The 27,228-nt window shown below is 47.7% G+C and overlaps 2 protein-coding genes and 1 pseudogene across 3 annotated transcripts in view; 1 reads left to right on the top strand and 2 right to left on the bottom strand.

Moving 5' to 3' along the window:
- Positions 1 to 27,228, bottom strand: part of LOC309550245 (uncharacterized protein) — a gene marked incomplete at its 3' end in the record, with an annotated part of 2,091,994 nt that overhangs the window by 2,006,626 nt on the left and 58,140 nt on the right.
- The window catches only part of LOC309550782 (uncharacterized protein), a 197,420-nt gene that overhangs the window by 112,371 nt on the left and 57,821 nt on the right, over positions 1 to 27,228 (bottom strand). The gene's annotated exons all lie outside the window — the stretch shown is intronic.
- LOC309549768 lies at positions 3,554 to 25,822 on the top strand (annotated as a pseudogene). Its single transcript has 9 exons — positions 3,554 to 3,591; positions 4,914 to 5,042; positions 6,386 to 6,520; positions 6,607 to 6,730; positions 6,847 to 6,926; positions 11,198 to 11,833; positions 11,930 to 12,258; positions 24,689 to 24,746; positions 25,060 to 25,822. The product of its transcript is annotated as an uncharacterized misc_RNA (transcript).

A 27,228-nucleotide genomic window follows, 5' to 3' on the forward strand; every position in this document is an offset into this window, starting at 1 on the left:
AGACTTCCTGTCTGGGTAGAAGTGAGATCACCACCTTGTGGAGCTCAGAGGAACTGCAGCCCTGAGAAACATCTGGTAGTGTGAGCACGGCCTTGTGCTGTGTGTGTATGTAATGTATATCCTTATAGATGGGTCATCTCCACCAAAGGGGAGAGAAATATATTACTGCCTACTCCAGCATTTCTCAGCAAGGGTTCCTCTAAAGCTATTGTGGAGCCACTTATTAGGAGGGTGATGGAGGTCTGGTGAGCACACAATCTGAGTGTGAGCACCAAGAGAGCATGGGATTGGTGTTTGGGGAAGGAGGAGTTTTGTAGTCCACTACACATGGCTTCCTGGAGCATATACTGAGATTTGGAGGAGGAAGCTCTGGAGGTTTGGAGACATTTATTGGTGGTGATATCATTTATTAAAGTATAAAGGAGACGTTGGATGGACTTTGGGGTCACTTTATGGTTGATCACTGGATACTGATAAGGTGAAATGCGTAGATGATTTATCACATCTTTTACGTTGATGATAAGAGGGCGGGATTTATGGATATAAGGGGAGGGCTCATTGTATTTATCCCCCATTTCCCGATGCTGGACAATGCAAGAAGCTGACACTCTATAAGAAGTCTTGTCTCTGCCAGCTGGGGAAATAGTGAGTGGGAAAACGAGTTGTTGAGGATTTGAATAGTAAACTCCTTCATTGTTCCTGGTCAGCTGGGGAACAGAGGCGTACCTAGGGTCTCCAGCGCCCTTGGCGAAGAGCTGTATCGTGCCCCCCACCCCCCCTGAGAGAGAGAGGGTTTGACAGAGAGACAGGGGGGGTTTGTCAGAGAGAGAGAAGGGAGAGAGAGAGAGAAGGAAGGGGGTGACAGAGAGAGAGAGAGAGAGAAGGGGGTGACAGAGAGAGAGAAGGGGGTGAGAGAGAAAGAAGGGGGGATAGGGAGTGAGGGGTTGGCAGGGAGAGAGAGAGAGGGAGTGACAGGGAGAGAGAGGGGGTTTACAGGGAGAGAGGGGGGTGACAGGGAGGGTGACAGGAAGGGTGACAGGGGGAGAGGGGGGGGTGACAGGGAGAGAGGGGGGTGACAGGGAGGGTGACAGGGAGAGAGGGGGGTGACAGGGAGAAAGGGGGGGTGACAGGGAGAGAGGAGGGTGACAGGGAAAGAGGGAGGGTGACAGAGAGAGAGGGGGTGACAGGGAGAGTGACAGGGAGAGAGGGGGGTGAGAGGGAGAGAGGGATGTGACAGGGAGAGAGGGATGTGACAGGGAGAGAGGGGGGTGACAGGGAGAGAGGGGGGGGGTGACAGGGAGGGTGACAGAGAGAGAGGGGGGTGACAGGGAAGGTGAGAGCGAGAGGCCAGCCAGGGCAGATCTTCCGTCACTGCAGAGAGAGAGGGCATTCATGCACCAGCCTGGAGCTGCCTAGGAGCCGACTGATGAGGTCATATGGGTGGAGCCCTGTGACGAGTGGAGCCACCCATCGCACCGAGCTCCGACACAGACTGTCATCTCCTGCCTGGCCCTGGACACACAGAGAGCTCCGGGTGGCTTCCGGGATTGGAGTGGGGGGGCGCCAGCCGCCGGGGGCGCAGGCTGAACGGAGGAGCGGTAAGTCACTGCGTCTGCTACACTACACTGCCAGTGATTTTGCGCCCCCCCCCCCCTCGGCCTGCGCCCCTGGCGGGCGCCTTTCTGGCCAACCCCACGGTACGCCCCTGCTGGGGAAATATTGACTACCAGACCTTCCCAGCCAGAAAACTGGTTGGAGGATTGGAATAGTAATCTCCTTCATTGTTCTCAGCTGGGAGTGTCGGGGGTTTCATTGACTTGTACCCAACTTCACTTCCACAACAAACTCTTCTCTAGGATCTATGAATTGGGGGATTGATTGTGTCTGTGGCCCCAAAATTACCTGCACTGGGTTTTTTACTGACATTTTCTGTTTCCTAATCCATTGCGCTAATATCGTGTGACATAAAACATTGGAACTACCGCCATTTTATTCTCTAATAGGGACATGGGTGCTGATAGGCTGCAGGAGATCTGCTGAGACATAGAAAGGGAAATGGGTGCTAACAGGCTGCAGGAGATCTGATAAGAAAAAAGGAGGTGGTTGACATGAAGCAGATCTCCTGCAGCCTATTAGTATCTATTTCCTCTGCTGAGAATAAAATGGTGGTGGAATTATTTTTTCCTTTATTTCATTTTATTTAGCTTACTAAGTTGTGTGTTCATTTACTGCTCACCAGAACATTATACCCACCCACCCAAACATTATACCACCCACCCGAACATTATACCACCCACCAGAACATTATACCCACCCGAACATTATACCACCCACCAGAACATTATACCCACCCGAACATTATACCACCCACCAGAACATTATACCCACCCACCAGAACATTAGAACTATCCTCTAGTATTGAGTAGGTCTTCCTGTTGCTGCCATCAAGGCATGGACTCCACCAGACAAAGCATCACACTGCCTCCGCCGGCTTGTCATCTTCCCATAATGCATCCTGGTGCCATCTCTTCCCCAGGTAAGTGACGTACACACACCCAGTAGCCCACATCCCTTGCAGCCCCATACACAACAAACTGCAATGCCCATTTTTTTGCTTTAAAAAACAACTTCAGTGAAAACGTGTTTACTTGCTGCCAAATATACCCCGCCCACTTCCAGATGCCATTGTAAGGAGATAATCTATATTATTCACTTCACCTGTCAGTGATCATAATGTTATGGCTGATCAGTGTACAGTACATACACACTAAAATATGTGGATACATTCATCTATAAAGTGTTAGGTGCTCAAAATAATATTCTCTGCAGATCTACTGCTTCCACTTCACACCTACTTCATTCATATCATAATAGTTGCTGCTATATTAAATAAACTAAAAACTTGTGAAAATTCATGTAATCCTACAATAATTTGTGCCCAATATAGTGTTCTCTGCATGTCCACTGCTTCCACCTTGTAACTACTTCAATTAATTTATTTTGCTAAATTAAATCCACAAATGAATGAAAAGTTGATAAGGTGTGAAAGTGTTCCGTGCTCCAAACTGTGCCAGCTGTAGTGTAGCCACGCCTTCTTCCACCTCTTACACACGTGATGGTGAGGGCGCCCCCTTAGTAGTGCTTCCACACTCACCAGAGCAATATGACTCCCAGCTTTTCATCTACCAGAGTCACAAACATCCTTCACACTCTCCTCACCTCCGATGGCAAAGGAACTGGATCCTCCTTGCTCACTCCTGCAAGTCTGCTGTGCTTTCTGTCAGCCTCCCTCCTAGACTCAGCTTCCTCCTCCGACCGCTGTTCCAGCAGGAGCTCCGCCTCTTCATACACACTCAGGGAGGAGAGAAAGGGGAAGGATATACAGTACATACACACACAGCACAAGGCCGTGTTCACACTACCAGACGGTTCTCAGGACTGCAGTTCCTCTGAGATCCACAAGGTGGTGATCTCACTTCTACCCAGACAGGAAGTCTCTCTGGAATACAGATAGGAAGATAAGATTTTCGGGTGAGAGGTGAGACGGGAGGAAGTAGAGAGGAGACATTGATGGGAGAGGCAGCAGAGGAGGTAATAAGATCTTATTTTCTATTTACACCCAGTAACCCCCCGTCATGTCCGTCCTCTTCCTCCATAGTCACTGTGATGTCTTTTATCTCCAGCAGATGATGATACACACATATATAGTGTGGAAACCTAGATTAACCCCTTCAGGGTCAGAACATTTCCCCACTTTTGGGGCCGGAACATTCTCTTCATTTTGAAGATAAATTCTCGTAATATGGTCCTCTAAACAAACAGCACTGACAATAAATAGACAAGACAATGACCATCCTGACTAGAGATGGGCTCGGGCGTGTTCGAGTTCACACGTGCCCGATCCCGCCAGGAAGCCGACACTGCACTCCGCTAATCACAGGCAGTTTGACATTTCCAGATCCGCAGGTGCACAGATCAGTAAATGTCTCACTGCCTGTGATTAGTGGACTGCAGTGTCGGCTTCCTGGCGGGATCGGGTACGTGCAAACTCGATCACGCCCGAGCCCATCTCTAATCCTGACCATACATGGCCTACAAAGGGCAATTATTACACAACACAGGCAGCAAATGGGCAATCATTACAATATGCAGCCAACACAATGATGGAGTGCAGGGGTCAGGAGTATGGAGCATAGAGCCCCTTACATTGCTGGTCCGGAGGAAGAAAACATTCCCCAGCCTGCCATGAAGAATATGTTCCATCATTGACAGAGGGAGGAAAATACTGAGGGCTCTGAGGGAAGTATAGGAGCTGAGGGGATGTGAGGGTTTAGTAAAGCTGGAAGACTTTAGAGGCCTCTGTATGTATATAGGTATGTACCTCTGTATGTAATGTGTCTGAAGGACTCTGAGAACCTTGAGGGGTTAGTCAGGCTTCAGGGCTCTGAGGGAATAGGGGGCTGGAGGGCTCAGGGGACTCTGAGGGACAGAGGGGGGGTCTATGATTGTCCTCCCACCCCACCTGCACTTATTTTTCAGACCTTACAGAACTGGCAATCTTAACCATCTTATTGTCCCACTGGTCATGTGATTTGTTCTGGAATATTATGTAAGATGAAGAAGGGAATTCCTTCATTCGTTGGTGAGCACTTGTTCTTAGAGGAGTTCTGTTTCAGCTGCAAACCAGCTCAGAAACCAAACAAATCCAAAAGAGAAAAAGGAAATTCTGATCTGGCAGGCTAAGAGGGTCCAAGGTCCTCCAAGATGTAACAAATCCAAAACAGTCCAGATTAAATGTGTTCTCATGGGGACAGGGGTTCTTAAATGTACAGCAACTCTCCTATCCCCCCCTCACATCCCCATATTATTGTGACCAATACCATCCAAATAATTCTTATTTTCATTTCCCAAAGTTATCCGTCTACAAGGAGATCTGTATAGATCAAATGATGGCATCAGTGAGGATGGAGGAGGACCGGAGTCACATGACTGAGAAGATACTAAACCTCACCCTGGAGATCATCTACCTGCTGACCAGAGAGGTGAGGAGGATTCTGGGAGGTCACATGGCATCACTCTTATCTCTATTAATAAAACACAGACCTGACCGGAGAGGTGAGGAGGATTCTGGGAGATCACATGACATCACTCTTATCTCTATAAATATTATTATTATACAAGATTTATATAGCGCCAACAGTTTGCGCAGCACTTTACAATATGAGGGCAGACAATACAGTTACAATACAATTCAATACAGGAGGAATCAGAGGGCCCGGCTCATTAGAGCTTACAGTCTAGAAGGGAGGGTCAAGTGAAACAAAGGGCAATAACTGTGGGGAATGGGCTGATGGAGAAAATGGAAGTACAGTTGTTAGGTGTGGGTAGGATAGGCTTCTCTGAAGAGGAGGGTTTTCAGGGATCGTCTAAAAGCTAATAGAGTAGGAGATAATCGGACTGATTGGGGTAAGGAGTTCCATAGGATTGGAGAGGCTCTGGAAAAGTCCTGGGGGAGAGCATGGGAGGAGGTGACGAGGGAGCTAGATGGCAGGAGGTTGTGAGAGGAACGAACAGAACGATTAGGTTGGTATTTTGAGACTAGGCTAGTGATGTAGCTGGGGGCCAAGTTGTGGATGGCTTTGTAAGATGTTGTTAGTATTTTGAATTTAATTTGTTGGGTTAGCGGAAGCCAGTGGAGGGATGACAGAGAGGAGTAATAGACACTGAGTGATTGGTCAGGTGGATGAGTCTGGCAGCAGCATTCATGATGTACTGAAGGGGGAGGAGCATATGTAGAGGTAAGCCAATGAGGAGGGAGTTGCACTAGTCAAGGCACAAGAAGACCAGGGAGTGAACTAGGAGCTTTGTTGTGTCATTGGTTAGGAAGGGGCATATTTTGGAGCTTTGCAGAGGTTGAGGAGACAAGATTTGGACAGTGATTGAATGTGGGCCTTGAAGGAGAGTTCAGGGTCCAGGACTATACCTAGGACCCTGGCATGCAGGGATGGGCTGATAGTTGAGCCATCGATTATAGCAGAGAGATCGGGGGAAGGGGCACATGGTGGAGGAAAAAGTTTGGTTTTGGGTAGATTGAGTTTGAGGAAGTGGTGAGACATCCAGACTGATATATCTGATAGTAAATTATTGATACGTGAGGAGACTGAGGGAGTAAAACACAGACCTGACCGGAGAGGTGAGAAGGATTCTGGGGGGTCACATGACATCACTCTTATCTCTATTAATAAAACACAGACCTGACTGGAGAGGTGAGGAGGATTCTGGGAGGTCACATGACATCACTCTTATCTCTATTAATAAAACACAGACCTGACTGGAAGGGTGAGGAGGATTCTAACATGATATTCCTATTGGTTCCTCAATACAGAGATTTCCTCTTCTGAAGTCAGGTGATCATATGACCATCACAGTGCCTCCATGTGACTCCCTAAATCCTGAGAGACACAACATGCAGAAGATTCTAGAAGTCATCAAGAAGATGATGGAGCTGCTGACAGGAGAGGTGAGCGGTGCTGGGAATTCTGGGACATTATCCAGTAACAGACAAGGGATGTGTCTGGATGGTGACTGTATCATTGTGTGTGTCAGGTTCCTATAAGGTGTCAGGATGTCACTGTCTATTTCTCCATGGAGGAGTGGGAGTATTTAGAAGGACACAAGGATCTCTACAAGGACGTCATGATGGAGAATCAGCCGCCCCTCACATCACCGGGTAAGAGGAGACTTTATTGTAAAGGAGAGAGCAGTACAGAGGCTCCACCTAGATCCCCCATCATCTGATAAACACATAGAAACAATGTATTCAGTCAGTGTGTGTGTTTCCTACAGATGGATCCAGTAATGGGAACCCACCAGAGAGATGTCCCCGTCCTCTGTATTCCCGGGATTCCACACAGCAAGGTCACACCATCCCTCAATGTTACAAGGTTGGTGGATTGGAGCATCTAGAACATGGACTTCTGGAGAGGATACGTTTTTGTTTTTTTTTTAAATATCCCAATGCTAAAGCTTATAACTTTCAGATGATATTCGCTCTAATTTTCTTGGTTTAGAGTGGAGATCCAATCGATATAGAATTTGAGGTGAAAGCAGAAGAAGAAGAGACGTATGTGAGGGATGATCAGCAGTCTATGGAGGAGGATGGAATAACGGGGACATTTATAGAGGAGGAAACTCCTACAGAGATCAGCACAGGTGGGTCATTAACACTAAATACATACATGACATCAATACATGTAATCCACCACTGATTACTGAATACCAATATTATGAGTCCTGACCCCTGCACTATATACTCTATGTTGTACATTACATTCTCCTGACCCCTGCACTATATACTCTCTGTTTTAAATTACATACTCCTGACCCCTGCACTGTATACCCTATGTTGTACATTACATACTCCTGACCCCTGCACTATATACTCTATGTTCTACATTACATACTCCTGACCCTTGCACTATATACTGTATGTTGTACATTACATACTCCTGACCCCGGCACTATATACTCTATGTTGTATTACAGACTTTTGCTCTATCTCCTCTACCCACTGCTACAGTATCTCACAAAAGTAAGAACACCCCTCACATTTTTGGAAATATTTTATTCTATCTTTTCATGTGACAACATTGAAGAAATGACACTGTGCTACAATGTAAAGTAGTGAGTGTACAGCTTGTATAACAGTGTAAATTTCATGTCCCCTCAAAATAACTCAACACACAGCCATTAATGTCTAAACCGCTGGCAACAAAAGTGAGTACACCCCTAAGTGACAGTGTCCAAATTTGGCCCAAAGTGTCAATATTTTGTGTGGCCACCATTATTTTCCCCTCTTGGGCATGGAGTTCACCAGAGCTTCACAGGTTGCCACTGGAGTCCTCTTCCACTCCTCCATGACCACATCACAGAGCTGGTGGATGTTAGAGACCTTGCGCTCCTCCATTTTCCATTTGAGGATGCCCCACAGATGCTCAATATGGTTTAGGTCTGGAGACATGCTTGGCCAGTTTATCACCTTCATCCTCAGCTTCTCTAGCAAGGCAGTGGTCATCTTAGAGGTGTGTTTGGTGTCGTTATCATGTTGGAATACTGCCAGCGGCCCAGTCTCTGAAGGGAGGGGATCATGCTCTACTTCAGTATGTCACAGTACATGTTGGCATTCATGGTTCCCTCAATGAATTGTAGCTCCCCAGTGCCGGCAGCACTCATGCAGCCCCAGACCATGACACTCCCACCACCATGGATGACTGTAGGGAAGACACACTTGTCTTTGTACTCCTCACCTGGCTGTCATCACACACGCTTGACACCATCTGACACCAAATAAGTTTTTCTTGGTCTCATCAGACCAGAGGATATGGTTCCAGTAATCCATGTCCTTAGTCTGCTTGTCTTCAGCAAACTGCTTGCAGGCTTTCTTGTGCATCATCTTTAGAAGAGGTTTCCTTCTGGGATGACAGCCATGCAGACCAATTTGATGCAGTGTGCAGCGTATGGTCTGAGCACTGACAGGCTGACCCCCCACCCCTTCAACCTCTGCAGCAATGCTGGCAGCACTCATACGTCTGTTTTCCAAAGGACAACCTCTGGATAGGACGCTGAGCACGTGCACTCAACTTCTTTGGTCAACCACGGTGAGGTCTGTTCTGAGTGGAACCTGTCCTGTCAAACCACTGTATGGTTTTGGCCACAGTGCTGCAGCTCAGTTTCAGGGTCTTGGCAATCTTCTTATAGCCTAGGACATCTTTATGTAGAGCAACAATTCTTTTTTTCAGATCTTCAGAGAGTTCTTTGCCATGAGGTGCCATGTTGAACTTCCAGTGACCAGTATGAGAGAGTGAGAGCGATAACACCAAATTTACCACACCTGCTTCCCATTCACACCTGAGACCTTGTAACATTAACGAGTCACATGACACCGGGGAGGGAAAATGGCTAATTGGGGCCAATTTGGACATTGTCACTTAGGGGTGTACTGACTTTTGTTGCCAGTGGTTTAGACATTAATGGCTGTGTGTTGAGTTATTTTGAGGGGACAGCAAATGTACACTGTTATACAAGCTGTACACTCACTACTTTACATTGTAGCAAAGTTTCATTTCTTCAGTGTTGTCACATGAAAAGTTAGAATAAAATATTTACACAAATGTGAGGGGTGTACTTACTTTTGTGAGATACTGTATACACATAATATGGATTCTCTTTGTTACACCCATTTCCTACCAGCTGGACATTTTATATCTAATAAGAAATCAAATGAAAATGAAAATAAATTTCTTCCCCGAAATCTGTAGACAATAAGTGGGAAATAATAATCCAATCTGTGCGATATCACCGCGCCGTGTAACAATCAGCCTTAAAATTAAAAAATATGAAATCTATTAAACAGTGTCAGGAAATGAATAAATAGTAATGTGATCGTCCAATAAGAGGATAGAAATGTGTGTCATGTGACATGTGTCATCAGTCAGGGCCAATATAAATGATAAAGTGCGAGTGCAGAAATTGCAGATGAGAAAGGTGCTGGTGGTCACTTCCACTCACCTTACCATCTGACTCCTGTGTTACCAGTGAGTCCCACAGATCCCTTCCCCCTCTAGGGATATCGCTCACTCCTCTCCTCCTTCCTCTTCCTCCACGGTATATATGGGGGGGAGGGGGAGGGTAGAAAATAACACCCCCTCTAGTTCCCTCCGTCTATCTGCTTTATTCAACATTAAAATCCAAGATGATAGAATTACAAAGCCGGGACTTGAGCAGTGCGGACTAAACAAGCTTCACAATGTGATCCTTCACTCAGATACCCCTTCCCTGGGATGGCCGAGATGGGACGTCCCTGCGCAGGCTCCGCCCATATTTTCTATCTCCCCCCCCCCATATATACCGTGGAGGAAGAGGAAGGAGGAGAGGAGGGAAATTATTTCCCACTTATTGTCTTCAGATTTGGGGGAAGAAATTTATTTCTTATTTTTTTGGCGCTGCATTTTATTTGTTTTTGTGTTTAGTGAAAGAAACTTTCTGAATGTAAGCTGCCATTGGGTGAATGTTTCTATGAATATTTATACACCATTCTTTACACTACATGATTGTACCGATTTATTATTTATTTTATATCACATTTTATATCTGATGATCTGATTGGAGGACAGACTTTTACATGTTGATAATAATGTGATAACATCCTCCAACTTTGGAACCTTAAACAGAAAGTGATAATGAGGGAGGAGTCAGTAACCCAATGATGGTGGTCTTCAGGATCAGCCCAGTCTTCATCTTGGTTGTTCTCCCCCCATCCTCACTCTCTGACCTCTGGTGGGGCTCAGCCCCGCTGTTATTCATGACTAAATCATGGACTAAAAAAGGAAGTCCACGACTTCTTGTGTTGGGAAGAGGGCAATGAGTGATAGAGGGGGAGGGGACACTCGTCCTATAATCCCCTCATCACTGTCACTCCTATAAAAGACAGTTCTCTTTGTTTCCTCACTCTCTGACTAAGGTCCATGAATAAAGAAATGAACTGGTAGGAGATCAGAGGAACCATTTACTAGTTACCTTGAGGGTGGAATTGTAAGATCCACAGAGACAAAGCTGCCTGATGTGGGCGGAGTCCTGGTTTAGGAGAACCAATCTGCTGATGTCTAGTAATAATCTTTGTATTTCTATTTTAGTAGATGGACAGGAGATGAGGAAAACCTCAGAGGATTGTCTCACTTTGTCTCCAGACTGTAAAGTAGAAGATGAGGACATCACACAGTATAGTCCAGGAGAAAACCCGGCGACCTCAGATGTCCATCCGGCACCACACAGTGTAGATGGACCATCGTATTCCTCTTATCCTGAGGAACCTCAGACTGTTAGGGACAGTGCTGGACCATCGTATTCCTCTTATCCTGAGGAACCTCAGACTGTGAGGGACGGTGCCAGACCATCGTATTCCTCTTATCCTGAGGAACCTCAGACTGTGAGGGACAGTGCCGGACCATCGTATTCCTCTTATCCTGAGGAACCTCAGACTGTGAGGGACAGTGCCGGACCATCATATTCCTCTTATCCTGAGGAACTTCAGACTGTGAGGGACGGTGCCGGACCATCGTATTCCTCTTATCCTGAGGAACCTCAGACTGTGAGGGACAGTGCAGGACCATCGTATTCCTCTTATCCTGAGGAACCTCAGACTGTGAGGGACGGTTCTGTCCTTCCACCAGATAAGAGGTTCTCCTGTACTGAGTGTGGGAAGTGTTTCAGTTTTAAATCCAATCTTAATGTGCATAAAAGATCTCACACTGGTGAGAAGCCGCATTCCTGTCCTGAGTGTGGGAAATGTTTTTCACAAAAGTCATATCTTTCCACACATCAGAGATTGCACACTGGTGAGAAGCCATATTCCTGTCCTGAGTGCGGTAAATGTTTTTCAGATAAGTCCAGTCATTCCAGACATCAGAGATTGCACACTGGTGAGAAGCACACTGGTGAGAAGCTGTATTCCTGTCCTGAGTGCGGGAAATGCTTTTCACAAAAGTCTGATCTTTCCAAACATCAGAGATTGCACACTGGTGAGAAGCCGTATTCCTGTCCTGAGTGTGGGAAATGTTTTTCAGAGAAGGTCAGTCTTTCCAGACATCAGAGATTCCACACTGGGGAGAAGCCGTATTCCTGTCCTGAGTGCGGGAAATGTTTTTTAGATAAGTCCGCTCTTTCCAGACATCAGAAATTGCACACTGGTGTGAAGTCGTATTCCTGTCCTGAGTGCGGGAAATGTTTTTCACAGAAGTTTAATCTTTCCAAACATCAGAGATTGCACACTGGCGAGAAGCCGTATTCCTGTCCTGAGTGTAGGAAATGTTTTTCAGATCAGTCCGCTTTTTCCAGACATCAGAGATTGCACACTGGTGAGAACTTGTATTCCTGTCCTGAGTGTGGGAAATGCTTTTCACAGAAGTCTGATCTTTCCAAACATCAGAGATTGCACACTGGTGAGAAGCCGTATTCCTGTCCTGAGTGTGGGAAATGTTTTTCATTGAAGTCTGCTCTTTCCAGACATCAGATATTGCACACTGGTGCAAAGCCGTATTCCTGTCCTGAGTGTGGGAAATGTTTTTCAGATAAGTCCAGTCTTTCCAGACATCAGAAATTGCACACTGGTGAAAAACCGTATTCCTGTCCTGAATGTGGGAAATGTTTTTCACAGACGTCCTCTTTTTACAGACATCAGAGATCTCACACGGGGGAAAAGCCGTATTGCTGTCCTGCGTGCAGGAAATGTTTTGTACAGAAGTCCAGTCTTTCCAGACATCAGAGAACTCACATGGGGGAGAAGCCACTTTCCTGTCCTGAGTGAGGGAATTGTTCCTCACTGAAGTCCTGTCTTCCTGTACATCAGGGATCCCACACATCCCTGGAGGTGTATTAGTGCCTTGAGTGCAGGAAATGTCTTCTATATGAATGTTGGTGGAGATGTGGGGAGGAAGCACACCCTGATATACACCTCAGATATACTCCATGGCTGATCTTCATCATGTAAGAAACACTTCATAAGGATATCAGAGATCACCAAAGACATGGATGAAGTGTTGTCCCGTGTTGGCCATTGATAGCAGTAGAAAAATAAAAATGGAGTCATTACCTTTCATTGGCTGAGTACATTTTGTGCGGGAAGATTTCACAAACACTTACAGGTCTGGTTGTTATAAATGTGTTGATGAAATGTGACCCGCATTCCCCCAGTCATGGTGAATTGGGATTTCCTATAATGGTCAGTTCCATCTAGTGGCCATAATGTGCTTTCCTGACAGATGTCCATGGCAGCGTACATTTTGGTAGCCCCGCCCTCATTCCTCCCCCATAAGACCCCCCCATAAATGTTCAGGATAAGCCAATGGCTGCGTTCCTTTTTTGTCCTCCTCACTTATAGGACCATTTTTGTATGAAGTTTTCCTACCTATTGGAAGTATTGGTGGGCGGGTCTGGTGCTGGGCAGCTGTGCGGATGTCAGGAGCTTCCTTTGGTATCCAGAAGTCTTCCAGGATGTCCCGAGTGGTCATTGAGTCCCCAGCTATCAGCGGGGTGGTGTTATGGCACACATATGTAGAGGATCCATGCCTGGAGAGTCGGCCCTGACATCGGCAGCCATTTGCATTGGCTGGGAGCCCAACTGTTAGCGGGTGGCCATTAAGTGTTAGACACATGAGATTCTTTTCGGTGCGAATACAAATTCTGACACATTTTTGGTTGTTCCTAGATTTGGATGTATCCAAATCTCCAAATGAAATTGTAATGAATTTTGTTGAAATTTGTTAAAAATTTGTTTTGTTTATTTGTTTTTTAATGAATTCCAACTTTTCAGAACGATTCGAATCCGGATCAGTCAAAAAAACGATCGACCGATGAAGAAATAGCTGGTTGTTAAGCAGCAAGCCGGGAAGCCGGCCGCCCGCATCCTTACCAACCATGACTCATCAGCTGTCAGCGGGCTTCCCCACTGACAGATGAATATAAAGAAAAGAATGCCGGCATTGCCCGGCAATAGAAGAAAAATGGCGTGGTCCCTCCCCCAGTCAATACCAGGCCCTTTGGGGGCCCACATAAAAAAAAAAACAGCGTGGGTTCTCCCCTAAAATCCATACCAGACCCTTTATCCCGGCATGCAGCCCGGCAGGTCAGGAAAGTGGGAGGGATGAGTGAGGGCCCCCCCCCCTCCTTAACCATACCAGGCCACATGTCCTCAACATGGGGGTGTGGGTGCTTTGGGGAAGCTCTGCCCCCCACCCCAAAGCACCTTGTCTCCATGTTGATGGGGACAAGGGCCTCTTCCCCACAACCATGGCCTGTGCTTGTGGGGGTCTGTAGGCAGGGGGGTTGTCGTAATATGAAAGCCCCTTTTCCCAAGGGAGCCCCCAGATCCCCGCCCCCCCCTTCCCATGTGAATGAGTATCAGGACCATATTACCTGTACCTATTCATCAAAAAAGTCAAAAATAATAACACACACAATTTCTGAAAAAGACTTTATTATGAAATAACTACTGCAGGCTCCTCCTCCATTTGACATTTCTTACATAGGTAAGGGGCGGGGCCACCTGTCTACATCACCTGGTGACACTGCCCCCTTCTGACCAGTGCATGCTGGGTCCCTGACGTTAGAAGGGGCAGTGCCACCATTTCACGTAGACAGGGAACCCTGCCCCTTACCTATATAAAAGATGTGACCAAAGGAGCTTGCAGTAGGCAGAGGGCCTCCATGACTTGTCCCCATCAGAGCTGCCCCAAAGCCAACCCCCCCATGTTGAGGGCATGTAGCCTGGTATGGGTTAGGAGGGGGGCGCTCGCTCGTCACCCCTTTCCTGACTTGCCAAACTGCATGCTCAGGTAAAGGTCTGTTTTGGATTTTGGGGGGACCCCACCTCATTTTTTTAAACATTTTTCTATTGCCGAGCAATGCCGGCATTCTTTTCTTTATATTCATCTGTCAATGGGGAAGCCCGCTGACAGCTGATGAGTCATCGGTTGGTAAAGATGCGGGCGGCCGGCTTCCCAGCCCCCTAGTTAACAACCCACTTTTTCTTCACACAGAATTCGAATCAGTCGATCGTTTTTCGACCGATCGGAATTACGATTGTTCTGAAAAGTTGAAATTCGTTAGAAAATTAATAAACTAAAGAAATTTTACTGAAAATGAAAATAAATTTAACGAAAACTAAACAAAAGTAATTGAATTGCGAAACCAAACGAAACAAATTCCATAATGATACGAAATGAGTAACATGACGAATCTATCTGAAACGAAACAAATGTTTCCATTCTGCACATGTCTCCTAAGCGTGCCCAACCCAGATATAGCAGTTGTGTTCCTGCCTCTGGGATCCGGGTTGCCCTGCGGATGCATCGATTGCCCTGTGGAAGAGGTCCGGAACACGTGAGTATGTTTGGCTTGAGGTCAGCAGAAGGGAGCAGACGCCATGCGGGCTGCTAGGGAGTAACCAAAAGAAAAACCTATGGAGAGGACTCTGCTCTCTGGGTGATCGATGTGCATTGCAGCATCTTATCAAAGTTTGGTGCAGTAGCCTACCTTTGTCTTCTTTTCTGTCGTGAGGAGCAGGGGCGGCCAGTCCGTTGGGGGCGCAGGGAAGCTGCCCCCCCCCCCCATCCATGCGTCGGATTCCAATATGGAATATATGGGTTTTTTATTTTTTTGAAGCACGTGATTAGAACCAGAGGCTCTAATAGGCTTCAAAAAAGGGTAGGCTCGGGGGACAGAGCAGTGCGCCCTGAGCCCACCCAGTTGTGTGACAATAGCGAATGAATATTTGCTATTGTCACACTGACTCTCCTCCCAGCCAATCAGGATGAGGGTTGTGAGACCCCTTTCCCAATTGGCCAAAAGGAGAAGCGATCTTACTGGCCAGTAGCTAGGAAGAGGCAGAAGACACATGGCTGAAGGAGGATAGCGGCTCAGCCATCCAGCACTCCCCGGATCAGACAGGAGGAAGGACGAGGTAAGGAGGCAGATGCGGGGGAGGGGGAGGGGGAGGAATGTGTCACTGACTGAAGTGACTGAGCGACTGAACTGACTGTGACTGAACAAACTAACTGACTGAGCAAATGAACTGACTGAGCTGACTCAAGTGACTGACCGATGAACTGACTGTGACTGAACTGACTGACTGAGCTGACTCAAGTGACTGACTGAATTGACTTACCAGACTGACCAGTGGCGGGGCGGGTTTTACGCATTGGTTTGCCGACTGAACTAACTGATTGCACTAACTGACTAAACTGACCGACCAAGGGGGGGGGTGGTGCACATTGGTTTGCCGACTGAACTGACTGATTGAACTGACAAACTGACTGACTGAATTGAACTGATTGACTGACCGAACTAACTGGCTGACTGAACTGACTGACCAAGGGGGGGGACGCATTGGTTTACTGACTGACTGATTAAACTGACTGACAGTTCAAACAAACCAGTGGCACATTGACCTCATACAGGGGGCACACTGACTGCCAGCATACAGGGGGAACACTGACCTCCAGCATACAGGGGGCACACTGACCGCCAGCATACAGGGGGCACACTGACCTCCAGAATACAGGGGCACACTGACTGCCAGCATACAGGGGGCACATTGACCTCCAGCATGCAGGGGGCACACTGACCTCCAGCATGCAGGGGGCACACTGACCTCCAGCATGCAGGGGGCACACTGACCTCCAGCATGCAGGGGGTACACTGACTGCCAGCATACAGAAGGTACACTGACCTCCAGCATACAGGGGGCAGACTGACCTCCAGCATACAGGGGGCACATTGACCGCCAGCATAGAGGGGGCACACTGACCTCCAGCATAAAGGGGGTACAATGACTGCCAGCATAAAGACTGCCCTCCTAAAGTAGGAGGAGTTCGGAACAGGCAGGAGGCAAACTGAAACACCCTGCAATCCTCGGCAGTATAAGATGAGCCCCAAAAATTGGAAAGGTGTATCTCACACGTACCGATACAGACTATGCCGCAATTTAATTCTTTTTACCCCAAGGGTGTAGATTGAATAGCGGAATAGAAAATATGATATCAAAAGGTGTATCTATCTCACACGTACAGACCCAGACTAGGCCCGATTACTATTTTTTGTACCCCCTAGGCAGGATGAGGAGTAGGAAGAGTTCGGAACAGGCAGGAGGCAAACTGAAACACTCTGCAATCCTCGGCGGTGTAAGATGAGCCCCAAAAATTGGAAAGGTGTATCTCACACGTACTGATACAGACTATGCCGCAATTTAATTCTTTTTACCCCAAGGGTGTAGATTGAATAGCGGAATAGAAAATATGATATCAAAAGGTGTATCTATCTCACACGTACAGACCCAGACTAGGCCTTGATTACTATTTTTTGTACCCTAAAGGCAGGATGAGGAGTTTGGAAAAAGCAGGAGGCAAACTGAAGCACCCTGCAATCCTCTGCGGTGTAAGATGCGCCCCAAAAATTGGAAAGGTGTATCTCACACGTACCGATACAGACTATCCCGCAATTTAATTATTTTTACCCCAAAGGGTGTAGATTGAATAGCGGAATAGAAAATATGATATAAAATTGGTGATTTTTCAATAGCACATGTGAACACAGCAGTGTCTTATGTCAGTCAGCTCTGCTGCAGGCTATGAAGGGGAAAAAAACGGAATTTTTGTAAAATCTTACCTGTAAAATTCCTTTCTCTGAGTCCTCCGACAGTCGCCGCCTCTTCATATTCGTCACATATGGGGTATTAGACTTTGCTCCGAAGGAGTAGCTAGGCAACAGAATATGTTAACAATAAAGCTTTAACATATCCCACCCTCAAGGGGTGGTCCCCTCAGTCAATACCCTCCTACTTCCTGCAACCATATCTCAGTTTTAGTGGAATAGCAGTAGAGTATACATTCAACCCCAAAAGAGGGGCGGGGGCGGCGACTGTCGGAGGACTCAGAGAAAGGAATTTTACAGGTAAGATTTTACAAAAATTCCGTTTTCTCTTACGTCCTCCGACAGTCGCCGCCTCTTCATATTCGTCACATATGGGGACGTCCCAAAGCAGTGCAAACATGAGGGGTGGGAAACGCATCCGCGCCGAAAGGCAACGCAGTCTCCACATCAAAGAAAGGAACCTTACCAAAGGAAGGAAACCAGCTGGGCAACAGCAAAAATAAGTGCTCAACAGGAGCAACAACCCAGGAAAAGACAAAAAAACCAGGGAATACAAAGATATCCCAACAGCCAGGAGTCCCCAACAAGGGACCCTATGGAACAGCCGCACTAAGAACCTTGCGGCCAAAGGAAGCATCCGCCGATGCCTGAACATCTACTTTGTAGAATTTTGTGAAAGTGTGCACGGTCGACCAGGTCGCCGCCTTACACACCTGGGCTACAGAAGCCCCATGACGGCAGGCCCAAGACGTACTCAGTGATCTAGTAGAGTGCGCCTTCACAGGCACAGGGGGAACCTTCCCCTGCAAGGCATAGGCCTGTTCAATGGTCTGCCTGATCCATTTGGCGATGGTAGAGGCCGAAGCCGCCATGCCCTTCCGAGGACCCTCTGGAAGAACAAACAAGGAGTCCGTCTTACGAAAAGACTCAGTCGATTTAAGGTAAACCCTAATCGCCCGAACAACATCCAGAGAGTGCAATCTCACCTCCTTTGGGTGTTTAGGCTTCGTGCACAACGAAGGCAAAACAATATCCTCGTTAAGATGGAATTCCGAAACTCGTTTCGGCAGAAAAGAAGGATTAGGTCGCAAGACCACCTTATCCAAATGAACAACCAGGTACGGAGACTTGCAGGACAAAGCCGCCAGTTCCGACACTCTGCGAGCCGAAGTGATCGCCACCAAAAAGGCGACCTTTTTGGACAACAGAGACAACGAGATCTCCCTGATCTGTTCAAAAGGAGCACGTTGTAACACAGAAAGAACCAGATTCAAGTCCCAGGGGGGCAAAGGATCCCTCCTAGGAGGAACCAGATGTCGCACACCCTGAATAAAAGTGCCAACCAAGGAGTTGGAAGCCACGGGATGTTGAAACAGAACGGCCAGCGCAGACACCTGACCCTTTATCGTGGCCAGCGCCAAACGCTGATCGACACCCGTCTGAAGGAAAGACAGCACACGGGAAACCGAGTACGTGCGGGGTGAAAACCCCCTGGACTCACACCAGGCAAAATAGGCCTTCCAAGTACGGTAATAAACCTTTCCCGAGGAAGACGTCCTCGCGTTGATCAAGGTATGAACGACCTCTGGAGAGAGACCCTTCTCCTTCAGGACCTCGGTCTCAACATCCAGGCCGTCAAAGCCAGCGACTGTAAAGCAGGATGGTAAATCGGTCCTTGAGACAGTAGATCGTCTCGAAGAGGCAGACGCCAGGGGGCGTCGACCGCCAGATTCACGAGGTCTGCGTACCAGGACCGGCGAGGCCAGTCCGGTGCCACAAGAATCACCGTGCTGCGTTCCGAGTGTAACCTGCGAAGGAACCTGGACAGCAACTGAATCGGTGGAAAAGCGTACATCAGCCTGTACTGATGCCACGGGGCCACTAACGCGTCCGACGCGTCTGCCCGAGGGTCGCGCGTCCTTGCCACGAACCTCTTCACCTTGTAGTCGAGGCGAGACGCGAACAGGTCCACATCTGGAAGACCCCACTTCGCGCACAACATCTGGAAGACAGCCGGATGGAGAGACCATTCCCCCTGATCCAGGGTCTGGCGACTCAGATAGTCCGCCTGCCAGTTCTCCACTCCCGGAATGTGAACCGCCGTTATCGCCGGGACATGAGTCTCGGCCCAAGACAGAATGTCGGCCACTTCTCGAGCCGCTCGGGCACTCCTGGTGCCCCCTTGGTGGTTGATGTATGCCACCGCCGTGGCATTGTCCGTCTGCACCCGAACCGGGCAGCCCTGCAGCCGGTCCGTCCAGCGATGAAGACAGAGCCTTATCGCACGTAATTCCAGAATGTTGATCGGGAGGGAAGACTCCCCCTCCGACCAGGTCCCCTGGGCGGACAGAACGCCCAGAACACCACCCCAGCCCGACAGGCTGGCATCCGTAGTGATTATCGTCCACGAGATCGGACGAAACGACTTGCCCCCGGACACCAACGGGGACTGGAGCCACCACAGAAGGTTTTCCCTGGTGCGATGACTCAACGAGATCTGAAGATCCAGAGATTGAGGTCGCCCGTCCCACTTGGACAGGATCTCCGCCTGGAGACCCCGCGTGTGAAACTGAGCGAAAGGAATCGCCTCGAAGGCCGAGACCATCAATCCCAGACATCTCATACACGTCCGCAGAGACGAGTGTGGAACGTCCCTGAGGGACCTGACTTCCTCCTGAAGAGTCCTGAGCTTGTCTTCCGGCAGGAAGACCTTCGCCTACACCGAGTCCAGTATCATTCCCAGATAGGGAAGACGAACCGACGGACTCAGTGTCGACTTTGGAACATTTATCGTCCAACCGAACTCCTGCAGAGTTTGCATTGTGACAGACAGGTCCTTCTCCAGACCCTGACTGGTCGCAGACCGAATCAGAATGTCGTCCAGATACCCCAGGACAGAAATGCCCTGGGCCCTCAATAATGCCAGAACCGGTGCAAGCACCTTGGTGAAGACCCGCGGAGCCGAGGCGAGCCCAAAGGGCAACGCCACGAACTGGTAGTGATCCTCCGCAATGGCAAATCGAAGGTATCTCTGATGCCCCTCGAATATGGGGATGTGAAGGTACGCATCCTTCAAATCGATGGAGGCCATGAATTCCCCCGGAACCAGGGCAGCCACCACCGAGCGCAGGGACTCCATGCGGAACTTGCGAACCCGCACAGAGCGGTTCAGAGCTTTCAAGTCCAGAATCGGACGAACCTTGCCCTCCTTCCTGGGCACGGTGAACAGATTGGAATAAAACCCCCGAAATCTGTCCCGATGAGGCACCGGAACCACCACACCCTGAGCCCTCAGGTCCCGCACTGCCAGGTGCAGATCCCGCAGGCGCTCTGGAGACAGTTGTAGATTTGAGGGAAAAAATCTGCTCTCCGGCCGAGAGAGAAACTCGATCATGTAACCAGATCGAACGATTACCAGAACCCATCTGTCCCGCACACGGGCCAACCAGGGCTGAAGAAAACCGAGCAAGCGTCCCCCCACCCCAAAACTGGGTGAGGGCGCCCCTTCAGGCCGAACTGTTATGGGCCGCAGGTCCGGATTGGCCGGACTTCTGTTTCCCAGACCAGGGCTTCTTCTGAGAGCCTTGGCCTTTGAACGGTTTGCCCTTGTAGTGCGGCCGAAAGGCACGAAAGGACCCCTGAGGGGGCCGAAAATTCGCATGCTTCTTCCCAGAAGCCCCCTTAGCCTTGGGGAAATGGGGCAAGAGAGTGCTCTTACCCCCGGTGATCCCCTTAATCAACACATCCAGGGACTCCCCAAAAAGGCGAGACCCATCATAAGGCAGATTGGCTAAGGTTTTACGTGAAGATTGGTCCACCGACCAACATTTCAACCAAACCAGGCGGCGAGACAACACCGCCACGCTGTGCACACGTGCAGCCAACGGAATCAGGTCCAGGTCCGCATCACACAGATACATGACACCCTGGTGGATCTGATCCACCATATCCAGGGTCGCCGCCGAGGCCGAATCGGCCACTAGGACGCGCCTAAGCATCTGCGTCCAACTTGCGATCGCCTGGGCCGCCATGAGAGAAGCAAACAGAGCCTTAAGCATAGAACCCGTAACAGAATAAGTATGACGGGCAAGAGACTCCAGTCTCCTATCCGTGGCATCACGGAAAACAGGGGAACCCTCTGCAGGAATCGCAGTGGCTTTGTTCAAAACCGCAATTGCATGATCCACTGGTGGAGGCACACACCACCGTTCATCAGTGGCAGGCGAGAAAGGATAACGCAGCTTGAATTTACTTGGTACCGCAAAAGGTTTGCGCAGATCGCGCCATTGATCCTTAACAGCGCGCTGAAAATCGGCATTGCAGGGAAAAACCTGCGGCGTCCTGCGTTTTCTCTGCGTCCCATAAGCCGCCAAGGCAGCGGGAGGACACACTTCGTCCTGCAAACGCAGCGTCTGCTTAATGGAAGCAATCAACTCATCCATGATTGCAAGCTCTTCAGGCGAGCCAGGGGGAGAATTATCGACCCCCTCAACTTCAGCCTCCAACTCAGACCCCACTAGATCAAGAGAGGAGCGGGACCCCGATAAAGGGGTCCCTGCTAGAACAGCCCCATCACCTTCACCCTCAGAATCAGAGGACAGAGCAACTCTGGGCCGTTTAGTAGATTGAGCAGCCACCAGCATTTGCACCTGGGCAGCAAGGCCAGCCACAATAGTGGCTAAATCCCCCCCTGGGGGGGAAACAGCGGTCCCCTGGCTTTCCACCAATACTGTGGGAAACTTGCCCTCCTGAGAATCCATTGCCCCTGTATGCCAGACAACCAAGGGTTAACTGCCCCCTTTCAGCAAGCGCGGCAAGCGCAGCCCACCGCACCACACTCAGGCACAATGAGACCCCCACAGGGAATATACAGACTGAATACAGGCAATGGCAAACAGGAATAGAAGGATAAAACCTGAGGAGACCCTCGCCGCTGCTGCTGCCTCGATCGGTGTTCCAGGAAAGAGGAAGTGATGCTGCCAGGGCGCTCTATGTAAGCCTATGGAGGCTACAAGAAAATGGCCGCCGTGCATGTAAACCATGCGGCCGGAGCGGGCGCCGGTAAAATGGCGTCGTTTGGCGCCGAAATCGCCGCTCCATAGTGCATAAAAACACACACAAGCTTATCCCATTATATGGATACATGTTAGATCGCCGCAGCGATCGCTGTATATGCCCCAACATGCCATAAAAACATGCCCCACAGCACACAGCTTCCCACACTGCCCAGCCTGACACACACAGTGTCACACAGCTCCCCCCCCCCCCTTGCAGCCCACAGCATGCAGCCGAGAGATAGGGAGACAAGCAGTGTGAATAAAGGCAGGTTACACAGTCCCAGACTGAGACCCCCCCCAGACAGACAGGTCCCCACATAGATACACTTACCTCACATGGCGTGGGGAACCCGCACAGGCGAACAAGCCGCTGCACATGAGGCAGGGAGAGTCGCAATTCAAGACGCACACAATGGCGGTTAAGAAACCGCACAGCGTCCGGTGAGGTAGCCACCTCACCAAACATCCCTGCACCGAACAGGGATGGGTCGTTCACTGTGCCAGGAGCGTTACCTGGCTGAACGCTCGATGGCAGACTGGGAAGCCACTGACCCACGACCTGCGATCAGGGGGATCAGCCCGAGACCCAGTCCGCATGATCCTCTTTGTCCGAAGAACTAACTAATGCTGACCAAAATAACAGCTAAGTAAAGGTAGAGAAAAAAACTCAAACAAAATATTAAAAAGAAGAAAGAGTCTGGGACAAAAAGTCCCAGCACAGAGAGAGCCAGCCACTCCTGACAAGCTAGACATTAAAACTGAGATATGGTTGCAGGAAGTAGGAGGGTATTGACTAAGGGGACCACCCCTTGAGGGTGGGATATGTTAAAGCTTTATTGTTAACATATTCTGTTGCCTAGCTACTCCTTCGGAGCAAAGTCTAATACCCCATATGTGACGAATATGAAGAGGCGGCGACTGTCGGAGGACGTAAGAGAAAAAGAAAATTCCCCTTTAAGTTTGTAATTTTTAAATAGATTAGTACAGACTATGCCACAATTTTATTTTTTTTTAACCCAAAAGGGTGTATATTGAATAGTGGAATAGAAAAAAGTGTATAAAATTGAAAATCACTGAATAGCACATGTGAACACAGCAGTGTCTTATGTCAGTCAGCTCTGCTGCAGGCTATGAAGGAAAAAAAAGAAAATTCCCCTTTAAGTTTGTAATTTTTAAATAGATTAGTACAGATTATGCCACAACTTTATTTTTTTTAACCCAAAAGGGTGTATATTGAATAGTGGAATAGAAAAAAGTGTATAAAATTGAAAATCACTCAATAGCACATGTGAACACAGCAGTGTCTTATCACAGTCAGCACTGAAGCAAAAAGGCTATGAAGGGGTAAAAAAAAAAAAAACCCTTTTAACTTGTAGTAAAATAGATCTAAAGATGAACGCTGCACACAACTGACCGATAAAAATAGATTTTTTTCTCCCTCCTCCTCCTCCTCCTCAGTGGGCTCAAGTGAGGGCAAAAAGATTGTGTTCACTGCACCACTCCACACACAGCAAAATCGATGTAGAACACTGACCCTGCCTAATCTCCAGCCTGTCCCTAATATGCGCGATAAGATCGTTCACCGCACAACCCCCCACACAGCAAAATCAATGTAGAACACTGACCCTGCCTAATCTCCAGCCTCGCCCTAAAATGCTCTAATAACTCTCCCTGCCTGCACTCTGACCTGACCCTGCATTCTTTTCGGACAAAATTTTTCACAGAATCGCTGTCTTTCCCTAATCAGCAGCCAGCACGTATGATGTGTGCTCTGTCCCTAAACTACAGCAGAATGACGCAGCGCGCTGGGGCTCTCGAACTTATAAAAACATGGTCACATGCTTCAGATGGCCAATCACAGCTACTAATACATTAGTAGGCATGGCTGGGATGGCTTAAGGCACACCAGTTAAACGCTTGTTGATTGGCTGTTGAAAGCCCGCCATTAAAAGCGCGCTATTACATACAAAACAGGAAATAAAATGACCGAACACGGATTTTAAACCTGAACATACAGTAAAGTTTTCGGGTCCGTGTTCGGGTAACAAAAATCCAATTATTCAGTACGAACACGAATAATACAGTCCATGTTCGCTCAACACTAATCTACAGTGATTCTGCTTATGCTGTGGATATATTGCTCAGCTTTGCACAATTATGGCAGGAAAGGGGTTATCTGACAGCAACAGGAACACCCATTCAGCACAAAAAGTTAATTGTTAGACTGATTGTTTGCAGTCCAATCGCCTCTTAAAGTAACAGTAATTAAATGTAAAGCACATACCGGGTTTAATGACAGTGTATCGGTTGGAAATGTTTTGGCTGATAAATATGCAAAAGAAGCTGTTTATTCTTATCAGCCACATGTAGTACCTACATTTTTTGTCACAAAGTTTCAGGTAGTCCTTGGTGTTCTTTTGGCCCTACAGGAAAGTTCACCCCAATGATCCACTTGGTCTACAAAAGGAACTGTTTGTGGACAAGATGGTCTGTGAAGGTTGAATGACAAGCTGATTGCTCCACCGACTCTTTTTCCTTCATTGTTTGCCTTGAGCCATGGGCCTTGCCATGTCTCAACAGGAGAGATGTGTCGGGTTGTGAACAAACAGTGGTGGGCACCAGGTTTTTACACATATGCTGCTAAACAAGTTAATGAATGTGCTGTATGTCAAATGCATAACATAGGTTAACCAGTGCCTACCCCTATGAAACACATTCCGCATACTGAGGAGCCGTTTCAAATTTGTGCAGATTGACTTCTCAGATATGCCCCCTTTTGGCCGATTCAAGTATCTTTTAGTTTGCGAAGAATGATGCCAGAACAGTAGTTAAGTGTCTAACTAGAGAATTGATTCCTAGGTTTGGTATGGGAGCTGTGATCTCTTCAGACAGAGGTACACACTTTGATAACAAACTAATAGCAGAGGTAGTAAATATCTTAGGTCTTAAACAACAGTTACACACCACATATAGACCACAGGTTAGTGGGATGGTGGAACGCAGTAATTAAATCCAAAAAAAAGTATCTGGCCAAGATGACTACTAATGGAAAGAGCACATGGGTAGAAGCATTGCCTATAGCCCTAGCAACTATCAGGACTACCCCAAAGGAGAAGATGTATTGTTTGGGCGCCCTCCTAAAAGACTTCCTACAGCTTCTGTAACATCAGAAACAGTGACTTTAAGACTTTAACACAAACTTGTTTTCTGATACTTTTTCCAAAGCAGGACAACCAGTGGACCCAAGTGAAAAGACTCATGGACTAAATTCTGGAGAGTGGGTGTACATCAAGAATCACACCCCCAGGACTACTCTGTCCCCTAAGTGGAAAGGACCGTTCCAGATTATTCTTGTGTCTCCCACAGCTGTAAAGCTAAAAGACTACAAGTATTGGGTACATGGTTCCCATTGTAAGAAAGCAGTAGCTTTGAACAAACATACAGGCCAGTGTACTGCTGGCAAGGACTTTTCTGTACCTTTGCCTCCTAGGTCATCTCCATCATTGACTCGGGCTCGAGCCAGAAGACTACGAATACAGAAGGATGTATCTTATAATGCCTAGAGCTGATCTGCATCTCTGAGGAATTATCCTGAGTGGAGAAGCTTTGGTGTGGATCACGGTCATGATGTATGAATGGATTCACATGATAAAAAAAAAAGGTGAGACGCATGATACCTTTTTTCTCAATGCTACTGTAATGACTAAAAAGTTACACATTACCACAGAGCCTGAATCTGATCAACGGCTGAGGAGAGACTTACATTCTAAACTGGGAGAACCCTTCTATAATTCCTTTATGGCTATGGAGTTGCAAGCTGCCAAGAAGTTGGAAATCACTAAATGTTGGATATGCACACATTCACCTATCTCACATAAGACTTACTAGGTATATCCAGTACCCTAGCTGAGATAGAAGACGGTGCTCACTTTGGCGATATCAGTGCTAAGATGGTTGACAAGGCCATTTCACTACTACTATTTACCAAGGCCCCAATGAGAATACCAGCAGTATCTATTAACTTTACCCGCATTTATCCGCCAGAACTGCTTGAAAAAGGTTACAAGAATACTGATCGAGTGATTGGAGACTCTCAGTGAATGGATAATGCGGATGTCAGGTATTGGTTTGATGCTAAAGATGTTATGTGGAGTACAGATCGATATCAGAAATGACATGATTTCACACATCGCCAACATTCACGCCAGAATAATTTGAAGTTAATAATGTGCCTGCTACATGGTATATGAGTGACAATGAGTTTAAAGAGACACAATTGCATAAAATCCCTGCCCATTTCTTCAAAAGAGCCCTTACTGAACAGGATATTCTGGTGCAGGCTATTCCTGGACAAGTGGAAGATGATACAAGCAAAAATGAGGAGACTAAAGATGACACTGAAGAAGAGAATAATTTTAAAATACCACCCCCCTATTCCAACTCAAAATATAGGCCCAGGAAGAGATGATGATACTGATATTGAGTCCCATGATAGAGAGATAAGACCAATATTTTCTATAGCTTGGGTGAATAGATGTTGTATTAAAAATGCTTTCAGTTTTATTATAGATTTAGCTGATTTAATGGTTTAACATAACTGCTCTGTATGACAGAAATTTCATATTGATGGCCACTGAATTAAAAATGATTACAAAGGAGGTTTTACAACACCGGCTGGTGTTGAATTACCTTACTGCTAGACAGGGAGGAATGTGTACCGTAGTGGGAACCTCATGCTGCAATTACATAGGAAATGATACAAAGCTGAAGATGCAATCATTTCACATCTAGAAAGGGCACAGCAATTAAAACTGGATTTTCATAAGGAACATACCGAAACCGCGTGGATTGAAGGTAGCTGGGAAAGCTGGCTTTCTTGGCTAAATCCTGCCAACTGGTTTACTGGTATTGGAGGGTGGTTCGCAGGTATATTGCATGGTATCCTGTATATTGTTGGATTTATAGTATT

The sequence above is a fragment of the Pelophylax lessonae genome (assembly GCF_965119305.1).
Source record: "Pelophylax lessonae genome assembly, chromosome: 3".
Lineage (NCBI taxonomy): Eukaryota > Metazoa > Chordata > Amphibia > Anura > Ranidae > Pelophylax > Pelophylax lessonae.